Source organism: Kogia breviceps, chromosome 15 (genome assembly GCF_026419965.1).
Source record: "Kogia breviceps isolate mKogBre1 chromosome 15, mKogBre1 haplotype 1, whole genome shotgun sequence".
Classification (NCBI taxonomy): Eukaryota; Metazoa; Chordata; class Mammalia; order Artiodactyla; family Physeteridae; genus Kogia; species Kogia breviceps.
The window spans coordinates 48,561,318-48,575,071 of NC_081324.1; positions in this window are offsets into that span (position 1 = coordinate 48,561,318).

Below are 13,754 nucleotides of genomic sequence, written 5' to 3' on the forward strand. Positions count from 1 at the left end.
TCTCATTTGAAATAAGCTCAACTGACATTAAGAAATAATTTGTCTTGCCAGCCCATCTTCTGTTGTCTTATTCTCTTTTAATGGAAACTAAAATTGCAATTTTAATAAGCAGAATTTCCTCCAGGACTTTCTTCCTGGAGACTAGTGCATTTGCAAGGTTTAATTGTTCTATAACAGTCCCGTTTCGTAAAAGTTTTTAATTGGTGGTGACAAAAATTACCTTACTCCTTTGATACCTCTTAAGAAGTATAACTTTACCAATAGCTTTCTACCAAGTTTGACATTGCCATATAGACTGTATATATTCCAAAGTTGGAAGTTTCATTTTAGCAAAATGTATTATTACAAAGAAATATCATACCATCCCATGAAATTTCAGAAGCAAAATATTACTAAGAAGAGAACAGGGTGATTATTGATCAACATTTAAAAATATTTAACTGTGCTAGTTTAGTTGTTTGAGAAGATGTTAATATTATTCTGTAGAGTTCTGGTGGCAAATTGTTTTCGGTTTTGTTTTTAATTTTTTAATGGAATTTTCAGACATACATCAAAGTGGAGAGAATGGTATAAAGATCCACATGTACCAGAAACCTAATTTATGCACTTAGCAACTCATGGCCAATCTTGTGTTGCCTGTACATTCACCCACAAATTGAAGCAAATGCTATGTCCTTTCATTGCTTCAGTAAGTATCTCTAAAGGATAAGTACTTTTTTTTTTTTTTTTTTTTTTTGCGGTATGCGGGCCTCTCACTGGTGTGGCCTCTCCCGTTGCGGAGCACAGGCTCCGGACGCACAGGCCCAGCGGCCATGGCTCACGGGCTTAGTTGCTCCGCGGCATGTGGGATCTTCCCGGACCAGGGCACGAACCCGTGTCTCCTGCATCGGCAGGCGGATTCTCAACCACTGCGCCACCAGGGAAGCCCAGGATAAGTACTTTTAAAAGTAACACCTTGGTACCAGGGCGCTTCCTGCTCCTGAAATTTTGTATTTTCACTGTTAACAATGAATGAGAAACCATCTCAGAATTTGTATGACTAAATCACTGCCTTTTCTTTCATTTTAAAAAGTCATTTATGTTAAATAATTAAGATATTAGCAAAAGTATATATAGTAAGTGAACATTTTCCATAATTTCATCTCTTAAAGGTAACAGTTATTAAAAAGGTTTGATACATTTCTTCCAGCTTGATTTTACACCCATAAGACAACATATTATTCTTTTGTCTTTTTAAACAAAAATGGAATTATACTAGCCACACTTTTGTAACTTTTTTTTTAAGGTTAAAAATATCTTGGATGCTCCCTATTCCTGTATTGTTCCAGATTTTTTTTTTTTTTTTTTACAACTGCAAAAACAAAGTTGTCATAAACTTATCTGGCTAGGTTTTTGTTTTTGTTTTTGTATGATTGTTGGGGTATTTCTATAAATTTCTTATATGTTAGGTGTAAGGCTGTGTACATTTTTGTCTTCCTAAAAGACATATCCTTGCTAACACCAGATTATTAGCCTTGCTAATTTTTGCAATTCTAGTATGCTTTAAAAAAATGCTACCTCAGAATTTAATTTGAATTACATTTGATTTATTTGTAAGTTTGAGCATCTTTTCAAATACGTAAAGACACTTTATTATAATGTTCTTTGTTTTTCTTTGGGGGTGTAAGAGAGACAGGAAACAATGTGAGGACATGTGCAAATATACGAAATTATATATGGTTCTCTCTAAATGCAAATGTTAATTCTCTGCCTCTATATGTTGCACATCTCTTCAGTCTCTCTATTTTTTAACTTTAGTTATACTGCCTTTCGCTGTATTAAAGTTTTAAGACTTTACATATTCAATTTCATAGCTTTACAATCATCCATAAAAATATTCCTCATACTTTTTAAATTTTTCTAAAATTTATTTTACATGGTAGGATTTAGAGCATTAACTTTTTTCCCATATGGATAACCAGTTGTTTCGACATCATTTATTGAATAAACCGACTGATCTGTCACCTTATTTTGTTTATTTAAAACATTAATTATAGTTAAGGCATGTTTGATTTATGTCATTTCAAAGACTAGTTGGATTTATTTAAGTACATGTCACTTAATTTTCATAAAGTTATAAGTTTTTTCCCCCTCACAAGGGGTTTTTTATTGGCTAAGAGCTAACTGCAAGGATATAAATGAGTGGCTTCTTAATAAGAGAATTACTGAATGTGTAAGAATTACTGAAATGTGTATTTACAGAGAACAACTGGAACCTCTTGGAGATTTTTGCTTGCTGATGTTTTCAAGCTCTGTAATTTTTTGTACCCTACTAATCAATTTTCTCCATGGCCACCCCGAAGCATCTCAATTTGATTACTATTACAAAAAATTTTTTAAAATCAATGTAAACTCTTTTTTGTTTAAAACTTCCATGTCTTGTAAGTAGACAGTGCAATATAGTTTTCATTAATTCAGTAGACCTATAAATATGGTGATCATTTAATTTATTGCTCAATCTGGGAAACTTCTGAGAATGAAAGGGAGATATTATACATACACACACACACACACACACACACACACATATACATTCATATATATGTTATATACTTGTATATATGTAGATAAATGTATTTTTATTTTATCTTTTTCCTGATAGAGATGTTTAGTTTCAGAACTTAGATATGTGATCAGTACATTTATGTTTAGACTATAATCTTTAACTGTGATAACCTACTGAGAGGTTTTTCATGAGACGGTACGTTATAAGTAATTATTTAATTTTAAAATAGCTGAATGAAAAACCTTGAAATATTCTGAGAGATATCAAATATATTTGGTCTCTGTTAGGGAATACTGATTATTCCCCAATATTCTCCTCTCCTTTTAAAAATAATCCCCAAGTTTTGGGTGGGCACATGGCTGCCTACTCAGTGACTACATTTTACAGCCTCCTTTGCAGCTGGGTGTGGTCATATGACTTTAAGTTCAGCCAGTGGGATGTGAGCTGGAGTGATATGTGTAGCTTCTAGATTACATTTTTAAAAGTGTGCTCCATATTCTTTTTTTCATTTCCCAAGGGCTGGCATATGACATATTAGTGGGGAGGTTTGGCCATTTAGATTAGAAAAATACTCTAGAGAATGGCAGTGCAGCTAGATAGAATGAAAAGTCTCCTGAATGGCCTGCCTCATGAATCTCCCTACTGCCTATCTGCTTGGATGTTGACATAAGAGAAGTAACACTTCTGTCACATTAGGCCCTTTGTTACAGCTGCAAACCCCGTACTCTAACGTAGGGTCACGTAGTGGAGGACCAGTTCATACTACCCTACGACAGAGTCTGTCTGGGGTCACAGTTTTTAGGAATGACAGATTAGTGTGTTGTGTGTGGAGTGAGCTTCATGGTCATTCAGTTCATATTCTTGACTAATGAAATCGGACAGAATCCATTATATTTTCTTTAAGATCATCCTCTGCTTTCCATCACGTGAATTAATTGAATGCTATATTTAGTAACAATAGATTTAGTTAATTTTAAAATACTGGGAAGAATATACATACTGTTATTTTTTGGCATCTTTATAGTTGTAAATTTTATAAATAGCATGTTTTCTAAGTACTTATTTTGAGAATTACATTAGGTAGGACTTTATAAAATCTCTTGGGTTTTTAACTTTATTTTGGCTTCTGCTTTAACTTGTTCTTTGGACTTTTTTCTCTTATGTTTTCTTGATATTTCCTTAGTTTTCTGATTTTCACTATATGAAGTGTGTACCTTGGTTCTAATTTCCCTGCCAACTTTTCTTTTGGGGGAAATAAAAAAGATGGATAATACTAAAAGCATTCTGATTTTACACCTATAGTAGCTCTTATTATTCAGCTTTAGGTCAAATATAAAGAATTTACTATATACAGGAGGTGTAACTATATTAGCTATGAAAGGATATTTTGGAATAGTGATCGTTTTTCATATACTTTTTCATACACACCAAATTTTTTCATTTTTAAGACTCCTGATATCATGGATCAAAATACTGTTCATGTCAAGGATTTTATCTTCTATTGATATGACTATACTAGGGAATTATTTCTATTAATGTTTAGTAAATTAAGAACAAGGAAGTGTGGCTGTGGCTTTCTTTTCGGTCCTAATGTTATTCTGTCCATAGAAATCCTATTTCCTGTTCATTAATTTCCGTATTCCATTCTTTTCCAAGATTTTGCTTCACAGCAAGCTTTCATACTTCAAGCTCAACATGTTAGTGCTCAGTCCTCATTCCCACATAAACACAACTATTTTGAAAACATGAACTGATATTAATTACCCCCTTGGCACCAAAAAAAGTCAGGATTTCCTGATGTGGCATGCTAATGTAAAATGCATTAGTGCAGACGCTGGCTCCAAGGGGTAATACTCTCTAAATAAACACAGCAAGGTTTTGCTTTATTCACAACTCTCAGGCTATTCTGAAAGTCATTCATCCTCCATGCCCCCCCAAAAGCATTTTGAGTTTTAGTAAGTTATAACTGGATTTTCATAAGAAGAAATTGAATTCCAAGCTGCAAATCAGTGGCACTTAACTCTTTGGTTCTTTGAAATAATATATACCTAAACGTTCCCATGATTAAATGGCTTTGAAACATAATTTACAGTAGTCTTTGGAACGTAACAGTTTATGTTTAGTCATTAGTATCACTAAATATGTCATTTGACTAAAAGTTTCTTCGGAAATAGGAAATGAACAAGAAGATCAGTCACTCGAGGCCAGAAAGAATGTGTACGGGTTTTTTTATGGTTTGTTTTGGGGAGTGTGAGTATATGTGGGTTTGTGATTGAACATTTCGTGTAGACTTGTGATCAAGAAGGCATAGTTGGGCTTCCCTGGTGGCGCAGTGGTTGGGAGTCCGCCTGCCGATGCAGGGGACCATGGGTTCGTGCCGCGGTCCGGGAAGGTCCCACATGCTGCGGAGCGGCTGGGCCCGTGAGCCATGGCCGCTGAGCCTGCGCGTCCGGAGCCTGTGCTCCGCAACGGGAGAGGCCACAACAGTGAGAGGCCCGCGTACCAGAAAAAAAAAAAGAAAAGAAAAAGAAGGCATAGTTCATGCTTTGATGTACTGTCTCCTAACACATACTAGTACCAGTATTACTATTAGATAAAACAAAGTGAACCAAAGCAGAGACAGCCAGGCTCAAACAAACAAACTAAGCATCTCGTGTAACCAAAAATAGAATAAAAGTGTAAATCGGTGAGTGAGGCTGAAACCATGGACCATCTACCTGGGTTCTGAGTCTAGAAGCAGATAGCAGTACTTAAGAAATTGGTTCCTATGAAGTAGTAGAAACTAGAAATATTACACAGGATTGGATACTGGAGCCAAGTTTAACTGCTTGACATCAGAGGCAGCTAGAATGTGACTCTTCCCAACTGTTCACACATAAAAGCTTGCTGCTGCTGACCACTACCTAGGGCCTCCTTTTGAGGAAGCTAAGTATAATGATGCTAGAAAATACATATTTAGCATCAATATGGAGCAGAACCAGGGTATTCCAAAGCTTGGTTAATTAGGTCTAAAATAGTCCTAAAATAATCACTGAAGGGAAAGAAGTTCTCAAAGATTTGGTTCTGGACTCCCTGTAGGGGGCCAGGAGTACAAATGGAAGTACAAAAAGAAGGAAGAAGGGTGGGGAAGAGAGAAAAATAAAAATACAAGTAAAACCTACTTTAAGCCCATGAACTAAAATTTCAAAATATGTCAGAATCTCTTGGCAGAACATGTATTCCCAGCATATAAAATTAAATCTTGTAGACTGGTCTGACATTTTAAAATATGAATGTTTAAGATGCTAAAGGAAATATATCTAGTCACATCATGAAATGGATATGAAATTACAAAACAAAAACATGGAGAAATGAAACGTAAAATCTATTGAGGAATCTTACAAGTAAAAAATATAATCACTGAAACAAGCTCAATTGGCGTAAACTGTAGGCTGGACACAATTGAAGAGGACATTTGTGAATTGGATGATATTGTGAGAAATTGTCTCATACCCAAAACACAAAGAAACAAAAACATTAAAATATATATGAATGAAGGAACATTGGCGAGATATGGAAGTGAATGCAGAGTTTTAATAAGGTAGCTCCCAAAGAAGACAATGGAGGGATTGCTGGAAAAACTATACATAAATAAAAGCTGACAGTTTTCCACAATTCAGTCTGTTAATACTCAGATTAGATTGTTAATCTTCCCTAAATCCAATCAGGGCAAAGGAAAATGAATCCATATTCAGATACATTATCATCCTGTTCAAAAAGAAAAACATGTAAAAACTACCTGAGAGAAAAGACTCATTACCTATAAGGAAATAAAATTTAGACAAGAGAATTATCTGCAACAATCAAAAGATACAGAGGAGTCAGATACTGAGGGAAAATAAGCCAGCCTTAATGTTACTCCCAGCTAAAACTAGCATTCTTTAGTGAAGGCAAAATAGAAACATTTTCAGACTTACGAAGACCAAGAGAGTTTACCATCCATGGAAGATGTAATTCAGCAAAAAAAATAATAATTCATTAGAAGGTGTAGGATGAAAAAAAAAATTACATAAGATTTGTCAAATGTATTTATTCATAGGAAACATCACTTCTTTTGGGGATGGAAAGGAAAGGTAAAGTTCAATGTGACAGGTTGGTTGCAGTCATGATCTCAATTCTTTACCCCTCTCTGAGTTCATGTACCTTTGCCATGTGATTTTGCACTTCCCACCAAAGAGGCAGAGTTAATTTTCTTCCTCCTTGATTCTGAGTCTGGCTACGTTACTTGATTTTTGTCAGTGGGATGTTAGCAGATGTAACTTGCACAGAGTCCTGTAAAAGCATTGGTGCAGTTCTGCTTCCACTCTACACCTCTACCTTTGCCATGGAAATCTGCCCAGGATAACCTGCCCAGGAATATAAGAGACATAAGAGGCAAAGCCAAATCAACATAGACAACACCAGCCAACAACCCCCAACCCCCAGCCAACCAGCCAGCTGACCACAGATGCAAGTCTAGACCCCACAGGCTCTTAAGCTATGTAAATGTTTTTTGTTGTATGCCACTGACTGTGTGTGTGTGTGTTTCTTTGTTTTGCAGCATTGTTGTAACAATAGGTAGCTGAAACAATAACAAGATATAAGATAGGAAGCAAGTGGGTTTTCATGTTCAGGGGAATAGAAAGACTGATAAACTTTAGACTTTGTTGGAAAATTTTATGGTGAAATTGTAAGAGTAACGTTAAAAGTGGTAGTATAAAAAATAAGAGTCATCATGTTAAAAAGACAAATATAATTTATAAATTTAAGAGCCAGGAAAGAAGGAGGAAGAGGAAAAAGTGAGGAGAAATAGAGAAAATGTATTAATTCAGTGGAAGGAAGGAATGAAAGAAGAAAAAAGGGCGGTGGGGGGAGTGGCAAAAAGGCACAAAAGAGCATCATAGAATTAGATCTAAATACATCAATCACGATAAGTATAAACAGATTAAACTTATTTATTAAAAGACATTAGGGACTTGCCTCACGGCCAACAGTTAAGACTTTGTCTTCCAATGCAGGGGGTGCGCGTTTGATCCCTGGTCAGGGAGCTAAGATCCCACATGCCTCGTGGCCAAAAAACCAAAACATAAAACAGAAGCAATACTGTAACATTCAATAAAGACATTTTTAAAAAAGACATTAAATTGGGAAACCCAGCTAAACTCTTACTGAGATATTACTAAAATAAAATATAACAAAAAGGTAGAAAATAAACAGGTATATTGATATCAAAGTAGAATTTATAAGCAAAAGCAATAATAGGAATAAAAAAGGATCTGAAGTTAATTAAATAGGAAAAACCACTTAAGATTTAATAACTTTGGAATATATAAAGCAAAAACCGAGAATTACAAGCAAAAATGTAAAACTCCAAAACCATAGTGAAAGGATTTTAATCTCGGCTCAAACAGACAACAATAAGGATAGAGAACGATTGTGTCTAATAGAAATGTAATGTCAGATCCATATGTAATTAAAATTTTTTCTAGTAGCTACATTTAAAATTATGGAAATAGGAAAACTTAATAATATATTTTATGTAACCCAAACTGCCCCAAATGCTATTTCAAGAGATATAAAATTCATGAGATGTTCTACATTCTCTTCATAGTGAGTCTTAGAAATCTAGTTTGTATTTCATACTTACAGTACATCATCTGCCACATTTAAAGTCATCAGTAGCCCCATCTGATTAGTGGCTACCATGCTGGGTAGTCTTGATGCAGAAAATCTAATAGGTAAATATAAAATCCTATACCTGACAGAGTATACATTTTTTTCAAGTACATGTAATATTTACAAAAATTGACCTTATGCTAATTTACAAAAGAAGTCTGATCAACTTTTAAAGAATCAATATTATAGAAGTCACTATCTGACAAGAGTACATGTGCCAGGAACCTTCAAAATTTATTAATAAACATCTGTGGTTAAAGAGAATATTGCAGTGGAAACTTAAAACATTTAGAACTGAGCTATAATAAAAGTTGTCAATATCAAAAACTCGTGAGGTGTTGACACAACAGTTCTTAGAAGTAAACGGACAGCCTTAAGTGCCTTTGTGTAAAAACAAAAAAAATGGAAAATAAATTCAACTCAGGAATATGGATGAGAAGCCAAAACTAAATGCAGATAAAACTATAAGGAAGGATTTTGAAGGGAATAATAAAGATAAGATCATAAATTAATAAGACAAAAAATAGAGGATCATCAAAAAGAACCAAATCTGCATTTTTGAAAATAAATAACATAAAGCTATAATCTGACAAAGAAAAAATACTAAGGCACAAGAAGCAGTTTTAGAAAGAGAGGAGTATGATTACAAATGTGCTGTATATTCCAAATAGTTTGCTAAAATTATACTGTAAAAAAGCTGTATAGCAAGCCTAATCATAAAATTCTTACATTTGGCATTAATATCATAAAATATGATGGCGTTGATGTGGGATGTGGTCTCTGGCCCCTTCAGGAGCCATGACAAGATTTAACAATCAAACTGAATTCTTTAATCACTTATAGCTCATCTGTGAATTTTCCTATTACCCAAAGGGAGTCATTGTTAGCTCCCCAAAGTGAGGCTTTGTTTTTATCTACTGCTGGTCACACGGTGCATGGAATAATGCTTAACATGTAATGGGAGTTCCATAAATATTAGCTGAAAGAGAGTATCAGGAATTTTGGTTATGAATTAGGATGTATGCCGAAATTAAGGAATCATATATTATAAATGAAGTGATAAAACAGATGGGTTAAAAGTCAGGTTTTTAACAGATCCACAGTGCCTTCTCCACAATTTCCCCATCCTGACCTATCCTGAGGTTATCTGGCTGCAAAACCTGGCCTGACCTAGGGTGAGGTTGTTTATAGTCTGTCTTTATCTGACTCAGATTCTGCTTGAGGTGCCAGTGTAAGATACTGTATATGCCCACATGTTGTCCTAGGAGTTTCAGATAAGGGATTGTGAACCTGTTTCAATGTCTATACGTAAGATGTGTAGGAGGATACATTTCATTTTTAAGTAGGCTAGGGGTAAGTTGCCTGGTTATGCTGGTGATTTATTAATGAATTAGAGTACTGCAATAATTTTGTAGTTATAAAATGGTAAGCAAAGCTAACTTTGTCTTTTTTCCCCTTGTTAATAAAAAAAGTCTCCTTAGGGGAGTCTATTTTTGTGGGAAGAATGATGACACGGACGACAACATTCCTCACTGGTCTCTGTTATCCTCTATTCTGTGCCCAGAGCTAAACCATTAGGATTCCACAACTTGCTAGGAAAATATGTGCTATTTTGCTCCTTCACCCATATAGCCGACTATATGATACATATAATGACCTTACCATCCATCATGTGTTCCTTAGGCCTCTCCACTTCACATCCCTCTTGTAGCCTTGGCTGCATGGCAATTCTACCTTAACAATGCTCCTTCTATTTCCTCGTGCTTCTCCCCCCTCTGTATCACCCTCCACAAACATACTGTTACATTCCAAATGGCTTTCCTTACTGCGTAATATTCACACTCAACCATGTTCAATCCAGTTGCCTGTTAAACCTGTTTCCTTTATTAACATTTTCTGGCTTCTAAGCATTTCCAAGTTCCTCTAGTAGACAGTTCCCTTACATGAGGGGTGATGGGCTTCTGACGTGGCTTTATTAATAATTTGTCTTCTGTGAAAAATAGATAGCAAGAGCTCCTTGGAGCACCTCGGTTAGCATGTGTGGGATCTGTACACTCATATTTGGGCTGACACATCAATAAGTTTGCCACAGTGGAGAAAGGAAGATGTATGAAAATTCAGGCTGAAAAGGATAAGCCATATTTTATCACTTCAGTTTGGACACTCAGATCTAAATGAGTCTTAGATTAGATGAAATATAGTATATTCAGCTCAAACTAGGAAGTAGTGTTTCTTTCTGAAGATAATTTTATGGAGGAGTCTCAGTGATATAAGGAGGACTGAACTCCTAAAGAGGTAAGCAGATGGGGGGAGTGGGTGGGTAAGGAGCATTAGTGAGACGATGTGAGAAATGTCACAGAAACTAAGGAAAGAAAATTTTATACAGTAAATGAGTAGCTGTAATGTCTGCATCCAAACATACACCTCCAGCCTTTCTGCGGAGACTGCCTAGCCCTCTGGCAGAACCTTCTTAGGATGCATTCAATGGTTCTGAGGTTCTACTTCTCAAACATAGCCTCCTGCTCTGGCTGTAGACCACTTCAGCCCGCCTCTCACGTGTACTCGTTTTCCTGGCGTGAGTCAGCCACCAGGCTGCTACATCCCCCAACCGTGTCTAAGGGGGCTAGCACCTTATTTGGAGTGTGTTTTGGTCCTCAGCCTCAAGTAAGGCTAACAGGTCCCACTTTATTATATCAGATTTCCAAGCACTCCAGAGTGCTCAGCAAAAATGAATTCTCAGTGTTGCATGAGTGAACAAATGATCCCGTGAATGAATGGATACTTTTCATTCCTTGTGATCACCTGCTGCCATCATCTCATACTGCTGACCACCCCGTTTCTTATGTCACTCTTCGCCCTTGCCCTGCCCCTACCTCCCTCTGCTTCCTAGCCTTCATAGTTTCTCATCTCCTCCTCATGCTCACTTTTTACTACCTGCCTTTAAACGCTGGTTTCCTCCAGGGTTTCATCCTCACTACTTTGTCTTACCTTCTTATTAAATATATTCGTCCTGGGGGAATTTCATCCATATCCCTGGTTTGACGACTATCTATACACTAAATGTCTCAGCCCGGACCTCTCAACTTCACTTTAAACCAGTGGTGTGCGGCAGCCAGTTTGTGTTACCTCAGGAGAGCCGATTGTTAAATGTTCAGGATTTTATTTAATTTTTAATTTTTAATTTTAATTTTATTTATTTATTTTTTTGCTGAGCCGCGTGGCTTGTGGGATCTCAGTTCCCCGATCAGGGATTGAACCTGGGCTATGGCAGTGAAAGTGCCAAATCCTAACCACCGGACTGCCAGGGAACTACCAATTTTCAGGAATTTTGTGAGCCAGCTGCTAAACCCACCCTTTACTATAAATTTACGATAAAATAAATTATAGTAAAAACAGAGGTAGTAAATACTTAAAACTCATTACTTCCTAACAATTTTTCTACATTTTAAAACTATTAATGCTCTTGAGATTTGGGATGTCTGTTGTATTTGTATATCGAAAGGACTCGATAGTGGTGTATCACTGCACATCTCCTCCAGCTCACATTCAGTGATGTCATCTCAGTAACTTGAAAACTGCCACAGTGAGAATACTTATGCCATGGAAACTGGGAAATACTTCAAATCAGGGCTTAATTTATTGTTTTGTTGATTGTCTAGACTTAAGAAAGTGATTGAGAAAATGTTAATAATGCAGATTAAGCTTAATAGTGTGTCATGTCTATAGCTGTAACATTGTAACACCAAAAAATTGAGGAAATATTCAAAATTATCCAGTTCAGCAAAGGAGTTACTCCTATCATTGATGAACAAGAGAAATTCTGACCCACATCTTCACTGTTTCACTTTCTCTTAAACAGAAATATAGACCATAACTGCCATCATTTTTCAATTGCACTTATAGCTTGTCTATGATACAACAAGCACTTGGTAAAAGTCAACAAAAAAATTTTGTGAGCATTGATTGGTGGTATGGAATTTACAGTAGAGTGTTACATACTTTATTATTATTTGTAAATTAGGCACCACACGTCTTTCATATCAGGAAAATGTATAAAAACTTATGTACGTATGTGTGCATGTATTCCCCCTTCCCCACCAAGAGCCAGTTATATGTTTACCAGCACATCACTTCTTGAAACCTTCAATATCAACTGCCTACTAAACATTTGAAGTTTAATATAGGCATTTCAGACTTAACATGTCAAAAACAGAACTAATTTTTCTCCTAAATTCTTTTCCTCTTCTGATACTACTCTGCATCTTCTCTATGGGGTAGGGAAGAAGGCTAAGCAAGAGTGTGATCTTGACTGGAAACTAATGTCAGTCTGATCATGGAAGGAGGGGCTGCACCACAAGGTTACCCACCTTGAGGCAGGGGACTGGCCTTTCCCCCTGTGCCAGTTACTCATCAGTTACGGTCTGCCCACCAGGGGAGTGGGTCATAGCCTTCCAGACTAGGTGTGTCTTGGTGCGAGGGCAGTTCTCCAGGAAAGGCAATAGCTGTGAATTTTAAACAACCAGCTCTCAGAGCAGCTGAGGGACAAAAGCACCTGCCAGTAAGGGGATCTGGGCACCACAGCCTCCACTGTAGTGTGGATCCATGCATAGGTGTAAGGTGGGGAGAGATGGTGGGGGGGAAAGATTGAGACGGGTCCTGGTGAGTGGGCTCTCTCTCTAAGAGCAATCAAAGTTAACTGCTGAAGGTAGGCAGGATCCTGGTGGGGGCAGAGAACTTGACTCCGGTGGGAAGCTTTGGAGCAGCTACTACATGTAGGCAGTATGAGAGAGGCTGCCCTGGGCAGTGTCAGGGTCCAGTTACTGTTGGAGACAGCACTGGACTCTGACAGCACTTTGCATGGCTATTTAACCATTTCTCAGCAGTCTCAGTGTAGGAGTGCAAAGGCAGGTGGTTGGCTTGACCCAGTGTTGAGATTTTGCTGCATTAAGTGCAATGCAAGCAGAAGAGGGTGAGGCGTGAGGATGATGGTGAGAGTTATTGAAGGCTCTTACTACCTTTTGTGAAGGCACAAATGTACACAATACATTACACGACGAGACAGTGTGTTCTCACGCAATGACGGAAGTAGAAAGTATGGGCAAGATCAGAGAAGAGTGTGAAGCATTTTCTGAGAGTTAAGGATGTAAATTTTTACAACTTCACGTAAAGACTTCACGTGAACGAGACTGCATTTGAACTGCCTCTTGAAGGGCCAGTGAGGAGAAAAATCTCCCTGAGGGAAAACGAAAGGGGAAAGTGTAGGAAAAGCATGGAGAAAAAAATGCATGAACACAATCTGGTTAGAGACCTGTGACTTAAATGTATGGTAAAGCCTGCAACAAGGTACCCACAATAAGTAAAATCAGGTAGAGTGGTTGGCATTGGCTTTTGTCCTCACTCGGCCCCATTTTCAGAGGGGCAGGCTAAGTCTCTTGTACTGGGGCAAGAGGGTGGCAATGGTTTGGGATGGAGACCTGGCCAGGGGAGTGGCAGGTAACCTCATCTTTGGAAGCAG